The sequence below is a fragment of the Ammospiza caudacuta genome, chromosome Z (genome assembly GCF_027887145.1).
Source record: "Ammospiza caudacuta isolate bAmmCau1 chromosome Z, bAmmCau1.pri, whole genome shotgun sequence".
In the NCBI taxonomy this organism is placed as follows: Eukaryota; Metazoa; Chordata; class Aves; order Passeriformes; family Passerellidae; genus Ammospiza; species Ammospiza caudacuta.
The window spans coordinates 14,329,598-14,342,397 of NC_080632.1; positions in this window are offsets into that span (position 1 = coordinate 14,329,598).

The window sequence follows — 12,800 nt, forward strand, 5'->3', positions numbered from 1 at the left end:
AATATTGTCATTTTGATTCAGTATCTGGGTTTTTTATAAAACAAAGGAAGCTTTTAAGCGCCAAAGGGCTGATGAGAGAAATAGCACAAATCCTTCTGTGAACAGTGCAGTATATTTTAAGCTGAATTAAAAAAAACAAAACAAAACAAAACAAAACAAAACATTTTAATGGCACAAACACCATGACTCATTCTTCATCTGTCTGTGATCTGCATGGGCATTTTACCTTGACATTGTGACTCTGATGCTGCAGCTCAGCACAGGAGGTAACATGGACAAGGAGCACAAGCCTGTTAAAGGCGGAGGAGCTGAACACTGAATTTGCATGTGGCTGCATCACACCTAGGCCCAGGGGAGACGCAGATATTCACCTTGAGAGCCTTCACAGGCTACCTCCACCCTATCCTCATCCACCCCTGACATTGCTGCCCATCGCTTGCTGGTACAGAGCAAAGGGCAACCTGCTAGAGGGGACCCCTGCCTCTGGGGCTCTGCTCCTCACAAGGTCTGTCAGCCCTATTCCCAACTATTATTGCTATCAGTGCTGTCACTTGTATTATATCAACGCATTCAGCTGACAAGATCAGCAGCACACTGTGCATGGCAAGGTACATGCACGTACTAAATGTAGGGATGAATGTGTGCTATTATCTATTCAACAGTAGGAGAGCCAAGGAACCGAGGTGCTGAGTGGCAGAATGGGAAATTGAATCCCATTCCAGTGCCTGAGCAACAAATTTATTCTTTCTAAACTCATATCCTCTCAACCTAGTCCTTGTACACAAAGATATTTCAATCAGGTGAGAGCAAAATAATTTTCTGTCTCTACAGGGTCTGATCCTGAATTCTTCACTCACATGACTGATTTCCTTCCAGTGGATACAAGCTTTCAGCAGATAACAACAGAGTAATAACAGAGCAGATTTAAAATGTTCTAAAATAGGATTATCAATCTGTGCCACTGATCTCTCAAAACAATTGTGCTTGTGCTTCTATTTCAGCAGTTATTGCAAAGGTTAGTCATTCACAGCATGTCCACTAGGAACTGCTGGAAAACTTTGAATGCTTTTTTGACAGGGTTTTTGGTTGTGCTCCACAATCAGCCAAAGCATTATTCTACCTAGAATAGAAGACAAGATTTACAACAGCAAAGCCAGATTTTTGCAGAGGGTCATTGTACAATCTCTAGCAAATTCTCTAGTAGTATAAAAAAATTGCCAAAATTGTCTTGCTGATCTTTTGTCTGGTAAAATAACATATGACATGTTTGTAATTTATGGAAATCAATCAATAGAAAATTTTTGGGTTCAAGTAATTATATCCCAGTACAAGATTTAAATAAAACTGATGAAAAGGTAATTAGGAAAGCAATATAACAATATAGATAAATGCCAAAAATGAGGTTCAAAGCACCAATCTTAACTATACAGCTGCAAATACTGGTAAGAAGCCAGTAATTACAGTTAAAGTCAATTGCCAGCTGCTTTAAAGCACATCATTTAAACGAGCATTGCAATTGCTATCTTCCAGGCTTGGCTGCTAAAATAGCAGACAAGAAAATTAAAATCCAGACATTTAAAAATAGCTCGCCATTTTTTCCTTTAATTGCTTGCCTACTCTGAAATCATCTACATTTTATAGTATGTTTAGTGACAAGGAAGATTTTGTGCAATGCTTTTGCCATTAAGATGATCTCATTCTAAAATATCACTATGAAAACCATATGTGTTTACAAAAAAACGTAGGGGCTAATGATTGACTTGCCTCTAGCACCCAGTGGACAAAAGAAGAAGAAATAATGCAAGTCATAAAAAATCACACCTTCCTCTCATCACTTAGCAGATCAACAAATACACCAAATGATTGGATGCTCCTGTGGAATTGGATCTTCCAACATGTGTCATAGAATCAGAGATATATTTTCTATTATTTTCAATATTGAACTGAAGCCACCATCTCTCAGCTGTCATCACGCCAGTAGAAAAAAATCCCACTTTGAGAATTTAGTGGGAGAAGGAATCTTATTAGCAGAAGAAAGTACAACTTATTCCTGCAGAGGTAGATTCAGTCTTTACTTTTACAATGACAGTGGTATTAAGATTTCTAAAAATAAAAAGGAATTTGATTTACACATTTTCAGATGATCTGTTACTGCAGTAACTTGAACTTCATGCTGCCTTAAAATTTCATTCTCTGTTGTCTTGAATAAAGAGTCTAAATTGGGAAGCTCATCCAAAAAATCCCAATTTAGGTCTTAAAATGCACCACTGAACTGTAATACAAGGCACACCAGTGACCCAATAGCTGATAAGTGGTCATAATCTTGTCTTTGTATACAGTCTGTGTACTGTGGAGTGACTTAACAACCACATTGACTTAAGTTCCAACCCTCCCCTGGCCCTTCAGTCACACAGTTGCATCAGTGAAAGGGCACTGTCACAGCGTAAGTGAACATTAGCAAGGTGGGAACTAGTCCCATTTAACACTGGAATAACCAATAAATAGTTCCAAAGCACTCTATTCAGAAATACCTTTTCACATCCCTTTCTCTAAGACATCCCAAGAAAAAAGGAATACATGAATGAAAAAAATGAAAACTGTGAGTGAAGTGCCAGGAATACCAAATTTTAAAAATTGCCTTAGGAATCTTTTCTAAAAAAAAGTGAATATCATGAAGAGGGAAATCCCTCACACTTATGTCTTCTTCTGCACTAGCTTGTGACATCCCAAGCTTGACATATTTTTTGTTTCAGTCATAGGATTAAACCATTCAAGGAGAGTTCAAGTTCAGTAAATGGAAACAGAAGGTGTAACCCTAAAGGTTAAATAGTGATTCTTACTAGGATATCTTCAAAGCCTTGACAGAGAAGGGGAGTACACAAGGATAAGAATTTGAGGGAGAGCTTCTGGGTACATCCGGAGCAATAAAATGTGTTAAGACAAAGGGTGCTGTGTTGGTTCTGAGACTACACATGGTTCTCCCAGAAAGATTCTAACATCATGCACAAAATAAGAAGTACCTAACGATCAAAATATTCTGAAATTCCAGACATGGGAGGCAGGGGATAAAAAGAAGAAGGGGAAAATATGAAAGTGGGGAGAAAGCATAAAGTCAAATAGAAGTGGCATTTCCACATCTGGATTTTTTTCTTTCTTCCATGATTTGAAGCTGATAAATCTGAACTCATCCTTTTAAAAAGACACAGAGTAACCTAATAAGAGAAAGCAAAAAAAAAAAAAAAAAAATAGAGGAAAATATTAATGACCTACAAAAAAATCTCTTTTCATGGTATTTCAGACTGAGGATTTTTACTCAAAATGAGGAATTGTCCTCATTTTCCAGCAAAATTAACCTCATTTTCCCATGGAGGTGTCCTCCCTAAGCTCCCTTTATTGTGGATCTTTTCAAGACTATGTCTCCCCTCTGCTTGTATTCCTGTTTTCTTTTCAATGCAGTGAATAATTTTGACATGTTAGGAAAAAACACTGATGTCAGTATACAGGGGAGGTCTCCCAAAGCCTAATTGAAAGTAACATAATTTAAAAAGAAAATTACTCATCTCTCATGCTTATTCCTCTCTGCAAAGATAGAGCCAGCATAAAATAACTCAAGTTGAGATCATGAGTTTTGCAATCCACTTTGTTGAAATACATCTTTACACAGCCTGTCAGAAGATAGGAGACAGATGTTCAATGTTTTCCACACTACTCTTCAAATAAACCACATGAGTTTTATGAGTGTTTCTCAGTGGGAAAGAAAGTGGCCTAGCCAAACAGCCTGAAAACTACAGAGCAGTCGGATTTGGGGTTGGAAGCTAAACATAGACTCTCCTTTTTTCCTATCAGTTGAAAAAACTTGTCTGGAGAGGATCTGTCAGAGAGACCTTTCGCTTTGTTTTTCCACCTCTGCTCTGTCTCACATGGGATCACCTGAAAAAACGGTGCCTGAGGGATCTATGTTCAGTTTCCTAAACCAACCATAACACAAGCACAGTTCCTGGGCTACACATTAGGCTCCTGTAATATAAAATGTGAGAGAAAATCCCCCAATGGCATTCAAATCAGATTCTTACAATTTTCAATTGGCAAGTGCTTTTCATTTTATTTCTTAGAAGAGAGATGTTCTCACAAGGACTTTGTGTGTTGAACAGCTATGCAAATTCTTTAGCATTCTAGCATACAGTTACCCATATCAGACAAATATCTTTTTTGAGAACAGTAAGAAATTGTGTGTTCTTACTTTGTGGTTAGATGCTGAAGTCTTTACTCAGGAAAAATGGTTACTTAATTAGCACTCAAAATTTACAGAGATTGAGGCCCGAGGGATCATTTGAACTTCTTAAATTTCATCTACTTAGTTTTGAATTGAGCCCATTAACTTACATTTGGTTAGAGCATAATTTATGTTTGTTCTAACTGTGGTTCCTAGTAAGTTTTCACTGTGCATATAGTAATGTTGACAGTTCATGAATGTTCCAAAAAGTTTAATAGACTCACTTTTAAAAACAGAAAACTAGATCTCACTTATTAAAAAATTTAACTAATCTGTCTTTGACTTTCAGCCATTGATCCTTGTTGTCTTCTCTAACTGATGAAACAAAACTTAAAACTCTAGTTTTCCCCCTCAGTTAGAGTACTTAAGCTGCCTCATCAAATCATCTCTCAATCTCCTTGTGGTGAATTATCACATGAATCTATATTCCCCAAAAACATTTTTACTGCCTCTTTTCACATTTTTTCAATATTTAAAGAATTCTTCTAAAACATACATGCTCGAATTGGGCCCTGTGTTTTAAGAGCAGTTTCATGTGCAGTGTTCCTTGCAGATAAAAACACATTTCCCCTCTCACTTGCTCCCAAGAAAAAGAAATGCTTTTGGCAATAGTGTAGCATTGAGACCCCTATCAGAAATACTTACTAAGAACTATTGGTCTTTATAAAAATATCCCACAGTCTTTGCTTCTCCATGTGTGACTTCTCAGTTGGCTGTTTTCTAAGCATTTGATCCCATAAGAGAATCTGATGTCCATGAGATGCAATTTTCCTTCTCCATAGCTGTCAATAAACTTCTGAACCACACTGACTCCCCAGAAGAAGTGTGAAACAGAGAATGTGATGGCTTCTGCAGAGGACAGTTATGATCTGACAATATTTCTGGAAGTAGTAGAAAAAATTAATGGCAGTTAATTTTTAATATAGTGCTTTGAAAGTGACACTCTAGAAGAAGGGAAGGGAACAATGTATATTCCTTAAAACCTCCCCTGAATTTTCCACATAAGCAGATATCATATTTAGACATATTTTTCTTCTGTATTTTTGCAATGTGCAATATAATCAACTCCCATCAACATGGCTTAATCCTTGAAGATGGCTCAGTGGAGTCAACCCAGATGCACATAAATAGGCACCAAGTGCAATTTTGAGGGGTATTTCCAAAGCTGTGAGGTCAATAAGGGTTCATACAGTGTAGCTGCTTTCTGGAGAGGCTACAGTAATCACATAATGACCATACATATAATTTATAATGTGCTGTGGACTTTGCCTTTTCACAAAAAATTCTACACTGTCTTCACAACTAGCAGAATTTCCATTGTTCCTGTGTTATATATGAATTATGAAACAGAGAATGAAAGCTAATGCTATGTACATGGGATGAAAGAGAAGCTGAAATTCATAAGGATTTGCCAGCAGGTAAGAGCAAAGGGCTAAATAAATGAGGGGAACAACCTAGGGTAAAAGAAACAGAAAATGGAAAAGTCTCATGGTCAGTCCCAAAGGCATAAAACTGTGACACATTAGGGGATGTATGAGTTTGGATGCAATAGTTTAACTGTCTTTGTTGTCTTAAATAGCAGGATATTGGTAAGAAAAATTAGTTGGGTGAACGTTTCCTGAAATATTCATGTTTTCCTAATAAAAAATGGACTGATGAATTTTCTTCTCTGAGATCAAGTCCTAAAGGCTATATAGCCAGCACACTAGGGGTAGGAAAGACAATGCTCATCCACTTTATGCAGTGTCATGAGCAGAATGGGAGTTTCAGACAAACTTTATCAGAAAAACCTTTCTGCTGAAACACAGAAAGAAAGGTGCAGAAAGAACTCCCTTACTTTCTATAATCCTCCTCAGAGAGCAATGTTGGTGTCCCGGGATCTAATCTTAGCCCAAAACTCTCAATGCCTTAAGTCTAAGGAATTCCAGAGATGTGTTTGAACCTTTCTACAGCTTTCTCCCACAAGATTAAAGATGGCAAACTAGATATATTTACATAAATATTTATTGTGATCGTGATTTGACAAAAATATCTTAATCAGAATTATTTACTACAGAGTGTAAGAGCTGTATCTACCAGTATCATATCATGTACAATTTTGAAGCAATATTGAAACAATTATATTAAAGCAAGTTTATTAAAGCTAGAAAAAAATAATATTTTGAAGTAGAGATTGATGTTATGCATATACTAATGACTGTGGGCAAGTCACAAGAAATAATCTTGAAGGTTATCCCCACTCAAGGAAGGAATCTGCAGACACATTCCAAAAGGTAGGTTAAAAAATCCTGCCTTTAAAAGGTGGGATTGAGCTTTTATAGTATAAAATGATTGAGTATCAGTCAGTCAGATGTCTCCAGGCCAGCTGTGCCAGCTCAGAAGCTTTAGATAAGTTATTAATGTATCTCTTATTTCTTCCTTGGCCCGTGTACTTTACCATATCTACCACATCTTCACCTCACTCAGGAGGTGATTTGGATTGATGAGTCAGATTGGTTTCAGCATTATTCAACTCCAAAAGCAGCATGATGTCTCCTTCTACATTCACCACTGGTAGCATTGCAAAAAGGCATTGTTTGAGTTATTTTACCCCATTCTAAGCAGACCATCTTGCTGCATGCAGAATCATATTTTGTACTTGAGGAATTATTTTTTTTTTGTAACACAGTGAGCTACATCCTCCTTAGGGAGAACAGAAGGCTTTGCAGAGCATTGTGAAGCAGCAGGAAGCAGCACTGTGTGAACCCTGCAGCAAGCAGAAAACACTCTGGATCCTCTATTTATCTTTTATTTGTTTTGAAGTTCTGGCAGCAGCTCAGTTCCTCCTAAATGGGGACCACAGTCAGTAATTGAATCTCAGGCTTAAACCCTCATCCTACAAGTACCAGCCTCCTGCTGATCCAATATGAAGACAACTGAACAAAAAATGTCACGTGCTTTTGGAGAATTTCAGAAATGCTAGTCATAACTGCAAGAGAAAAGCCACAAATCTTCCATCTGAAAATGTGCTGGAAGAGTCTGTGTTGCACAACATATGATCAATAAGTGGGTCCCTTGATCTGCGTTGATAGGTTATCTCTGAGTTCTCTGTAAAGAAAAACATATGAAAAGAAACTGAAAGAGACAGAGGAGCTGAGTTCTCCAAATCATTCCTGGTTGAGGGCATAGGATACCTCACGGGTACTTCATTTACAATTAAACCCCATTCATCCAGAAACAATTTAAAGGAAAAATTTGCAAATATTCATCAAAATGGCAGTGAAACAATACAAAGTATGGCTCGTTATGAAATAAACGTGCATGTCTCTGTCTCTGGCACTGTTTGGGAAATTATAAATGTATTGCCACAGTGACAGCAAATGACTCATTGTTTTTGAGATCTATATATAAAAAAATCAGGGGCCAGATGCTTGCCAAGAGGGTAAAGAATGCCAGATTTTTATGTAGCTCAAATATAAGTTGCTTGCAGTTATATACTTATGTTTTCTATTTGATAATACAGACATACTGAGAGGGGGCCAAAGTAGATTTGGTAGGCACCAGCACACAGCACACTCTCTATAGAAGAGCAATGGAAGATTAGGTTTCATTCACTGAACTCCAATGTTAAATCTTTTTGTTTATGATTGATTTATCAATAAGATATGACAAAATTCAGAGATACTGTAGCACTTGCAGAGTACTGTGCATTCAACAGGATACAGGAAAGGGTCAATTGAACAGAATAAAGCAATATTTTTACATTGGCATAACGCTGCAAGACATATATGGATGATATTTAGCTTTTACTCATACACCATAAAAAACCTGAGAGAAATACTTCCACTGATGTAGCAGTGGAATTGCAGACCATTTTTCCTCCCTCCTTCTCTGGCTAACATTCTTATTCTGAGCCAATGAAGGTGTATGCAGCTTCCTCCACAATTTCAGTCATCAGCAAATGAAAAGGGTGAGTTGGACAATTTGACTGAGTAGGTGGGCTATGAGCAATTCCAATTTATCAAAGCTGGCTTCATCTGCTCCCACTTCTTTTCTTCAATGCACTCCTCCATCTATTTTATTAGTGAAGTCAACCTTCCCCCAGATCTCCTCATCTCCCTCTTTCCACCTTCTCGAAATCTGCAGCTGCAACAATCCCTTTCTCATATTTTCCTTCTTACCAGCCACCCAGTTCTGTGGGTTCCAGCTCATCTAATCTGTACTGCCTCATTTTCTTTCTTGGTTTCAGGACTTAAAAAGGAGAATGCTTCTCCACCCAGCAGCAAAGGTAGGGGATCAGGCAAGCCTTGGGTGCCCTCTTTGGCTATCCAGACACCTCAGAAGTATTTTAGCCACCAGTGCTCCAAACCCCCAGTCTGCTGGTGATAGACTTCCACCAGCGTGTAGCCTGGGGCTGAAGCTGGTGCAGGGTCTGAGCTGCCATTGTAAGAGTACACCAGGATCTGCCAGGACACAGGAATGACTCATCCAAAAAGTGACGGCACCTCCACTTCCCTGTTGTAGAAAAATCTTGCTCTGGGGCTTCAATGTGCATTTTATAGCAAGAAGAGGAAAAGAAGACAGATTACATATCAAACCAAACATTGGTAAAATGGTCAGTTTTATAGGCTATGAGGATAGCTAATTCAGTTTCCAAAAGAACAGCAGGTAGCAAGAAGAACTATAAAACTATAAAACACTCACTGACGGTAGTTGTTATTCAAATTGTAATCCTGGTCTTTACCACCCTTCAGAGCAGTATTCACAGGACATCATATTTTAAACTCTAAACTGCACCTCTCTACCACCTCTGATTCTGGCACCAAATAACCAACTCTTAGTAAGAAATGAAAAAATAAAGCCAACAACAAGCTGCCTAACTGAATTCTTGGGACAATGAAGTGTGAACAGGTGTGATGATGTGTTAAACAGCATGTGGCAAAAATGCCTATGCTTGCTAATGAGATGACAGTTGCTTGTTATGCAAACTGTCCTTGTAAAATCATCTTTGCTGGCTACCTATGCCCTTGGGCTCACATCCAATCAACCTGAGAGCTGCAACATGTCATTCAAAATGACATTCATCAGTATAGACAACTATATGAGACCTATATGCACAGTAACCCCAATACTTGCTACCATTAGGATAAATAGAGCATTTCATCAGAGTAAGTTTGGAATGTGAAAGCTGTCCTAGCTGAAAAAGACTGAGGACTGATGAGAATTGCAAGCTCTGCTAGTGGGAAATATAGACTAATTAAAATGAAATTTCCATTCAGTGTATTTCTATAGCTTGAAATAACACTCATCTTTTCAAATGCAGTATGTGTTAATAATTTTTTTTATCAATTTTGATGAGCTAAAAGAGAAGTGGTACAATATGGGCTTGCCTGTGATTTTTGTCCTAGATTAGTCTTTTTTTGGTCCTTTTTATTTATTTCTTCAGTTTTATTTTTTTATTTACTGTAGGGAGAAAGAAAAAAAATGCAGGGAAGAAGGAGTAATCATTCTGTAATTATTCCTTGACTCTTTTTCATGAAGAGTATTATGCCTTTTGCATCATACAGAAATGAGAAAGAAATTAAAATCTACTGCCAATACATATATTAACATATCAACAACTGAAAGGATTGAAATCAATGAAAGAGGATGATACATTAACCTTTGGAGAACTGGAGTTCAAGATGAAGACTGATGGAGTGATACTGTGTTTGATCAGCTTGTTTAAGCCAGTATGCAATGTAAGTTAATTGGCTGTTTTAAAGTAGTGCACAGAGATTTTCATGGCTTAAAAAGACTTCATTTTCATAATTACTGCAGCAAACTTAAATTTTCCTTATATTGTTTCCATGTCCTCTTCCAATGAGTAACAATACAGAAGGTACTCTGTACTAAAACATATGCTTTAAATCACAATCACTTTTTAGGCTCATTTTCCATCTCTCTTTTTTTAACTTATTGTGAAATTTAGCTACTGCTAAAAAGGAAAGGGATGAGGAGAATTTATACAAATTAAATAGATTACTACATACAACCACACAAGTCCTAGCATACACGAACACTGGATAATTCAACACAAAGAAATTTCTGGCTAAACGCTTCCTGGAAACGTTTTTTTCCCTAGCAAGGAAGGAAGACTATATTCAGTGGTAATGACAATAATATGCAAAAATACAATGTCTGCTGAATTGAAAATAGCTCCTCTTAGCTTTTAGCCAAAAGAAATTGAATATATCCAAATTAATTACGAGAAAGACTGAAGATGATATGCAGAAAAAGACACTTTTTCCTGAGTCTTTTGAAAATACTTCAGTTCTTTACAACAAATTTGTACCACTTCAACAAAAGCTTACTGATGCTAATGACTCATAACAGGAAATACATGTAAATAGATACCAAAGTATTATAGTAAAATATATTTCCTATTCATTTTTAAGACTAAATACTGTCACTGAAACAACGTGGTTTGCTGAACATTATACTCATTGCTTTCTGTGACAGTTCTTGTTTTCTAGATTATGGGATGAAATAACGCATAGATTAGCCATTATTTACAGTGTTGTACAGCTATGATTATTTTTAAATGGAGGGAAGTATTTAAACACATGCTTGCACTCAGAACAAAATATAATCCTATCTTTCTGAACTCGAGTTGACCTATATGGGTGTGCTGACACAACATAATTATGATGAACAACCTTGTTATACAATAAGGAAAGCTTCCTGTGGCTGTGCTGTTTTAGCAAATATCTGTACAATATCAATTGGACAAATACCCTCCACAACGAAAAAAAAGTTATAATAATATTTCATTAGGATTAATAACTGTTTTATTATTCACAATGCATGAAGTGATAAGATTAACCTGTTTTGTAGTAAATTTAGTGCTGTGTGACTTAATACAATATGATTTTTACAATATAGCTAATGTGCACAAAACGTTGAAATATAGAATATTGGCACATATGAGATTTGTGATAAATTTAAGATAAGAATGAATGTAGGCTAAGTCTTCATGTTGCTCAGTTGAGGTCAAGAAAATCAATATTGTTCATAATGTGTCAGTGACATGGAAGTTTAAATGAGAAACCTTTTGAATAAAAAGATACACTCCTCTATTTACCCTTAGCTTTTTTTTTTTTCCTAACAGACATATATTTTGAAACCTAAGGTCTCTGAGAAAAATTACTAAGACATGTTAAATCTTTCTAATGGGTACAATATGGAGGCTATTAAGATCAATAAAAATGATAGTTTTAACTCCTTTAAAACTATTTCATTTTCAATTTACTTCAGATTCACCATTTGACTCCTAGATTTAACCATAAAGCACCAGAAGAAATACAGATTTCAAATATATATCACCAAAATTCAAATTTATATCAACAAAACACAAGTCGAAAGCAAAAACTTGGACAGGTGTGCCTAATTTTTTTTTTCCCTGTGAAACAATCCTACTTTTCCCACACGTGTCAAACATATTGAAAAATGGGAAAGAATGTAGGTTGTGAGATAGGTTGCAAGGCTATCTAGCACTAACACAACTGCTATCCAATATGAAAACTTTCCAAAATAAATTTCTTTTGTAACACCCTATGACTTTGTGGCTTTACTAGGACCTTAGATCTGTTGATGATGATACAATCAAACTGGACTTTTCTTAATAACTGGAATTTTCCTAATAATCTGCCAGAAGAAAATTAAGTTCTGAAAAATATTGAATTTTATGAGAAAAAATTTCATTTAACATCTTACAGCGGTCGAAAAAAAGAGGAAGAATAACAGGATACCTTAGGAAAACATCAGAAAATCTAGGTTTCATTCCATTACATGGAATATATAAAATCTGAAAGCTAAAAAACATCAGAAATATCCTGGCATACACTGAAGAATCAGAAAGAACAACCATTAGTTCCATATCTGTAAGAAATATCATCAAAACCAACACCTTCACTGGGAATAACCAGTTTAAACAGCCTGTCAATGTTCTTATAGTTTTAGAGGCCATACATCCAATTCACTCCACCTATTTTATTATAGTCTCCATAATTTCAAGAGTGCTAAACTTTTTCTCTTCAAAATGATCCTAAAAATGAAGTCCACACAAAATCCTTAAAAAAAAGAGTAGAAAAAAATGACCACACAAAATGGTCACTACTACACAATATCATTCTGGATAGTCTGTGATATTTCCTCTTAATTTTCTTTATAATTTTTTTAATGTCCATGCCTTTTTTCTGTTTACAATACAGTATCCTTATGACAGAGACTAGGTTATTTTATTTATCTGCTGTGGAGTCATATTGGTTACCAATAACACTTTTTAAATGTAGGAAGAGAAGCTCATTTTACTGAAGTAAAATATTAATGAACAGTCAGGAACTTTCCAGTCAAGGATAACACTATTTTAGTTTCTTACCCATTTTGGCAAACACATTAAAATCCTGATTAAACTCAAAGGCAAGGGTACTTTCTAATTCTATGTATTGAAAAATTTCTTTCTCTGCATGCAGTGTATGCCTCTGACAGATCATTATAATTTAGGAAG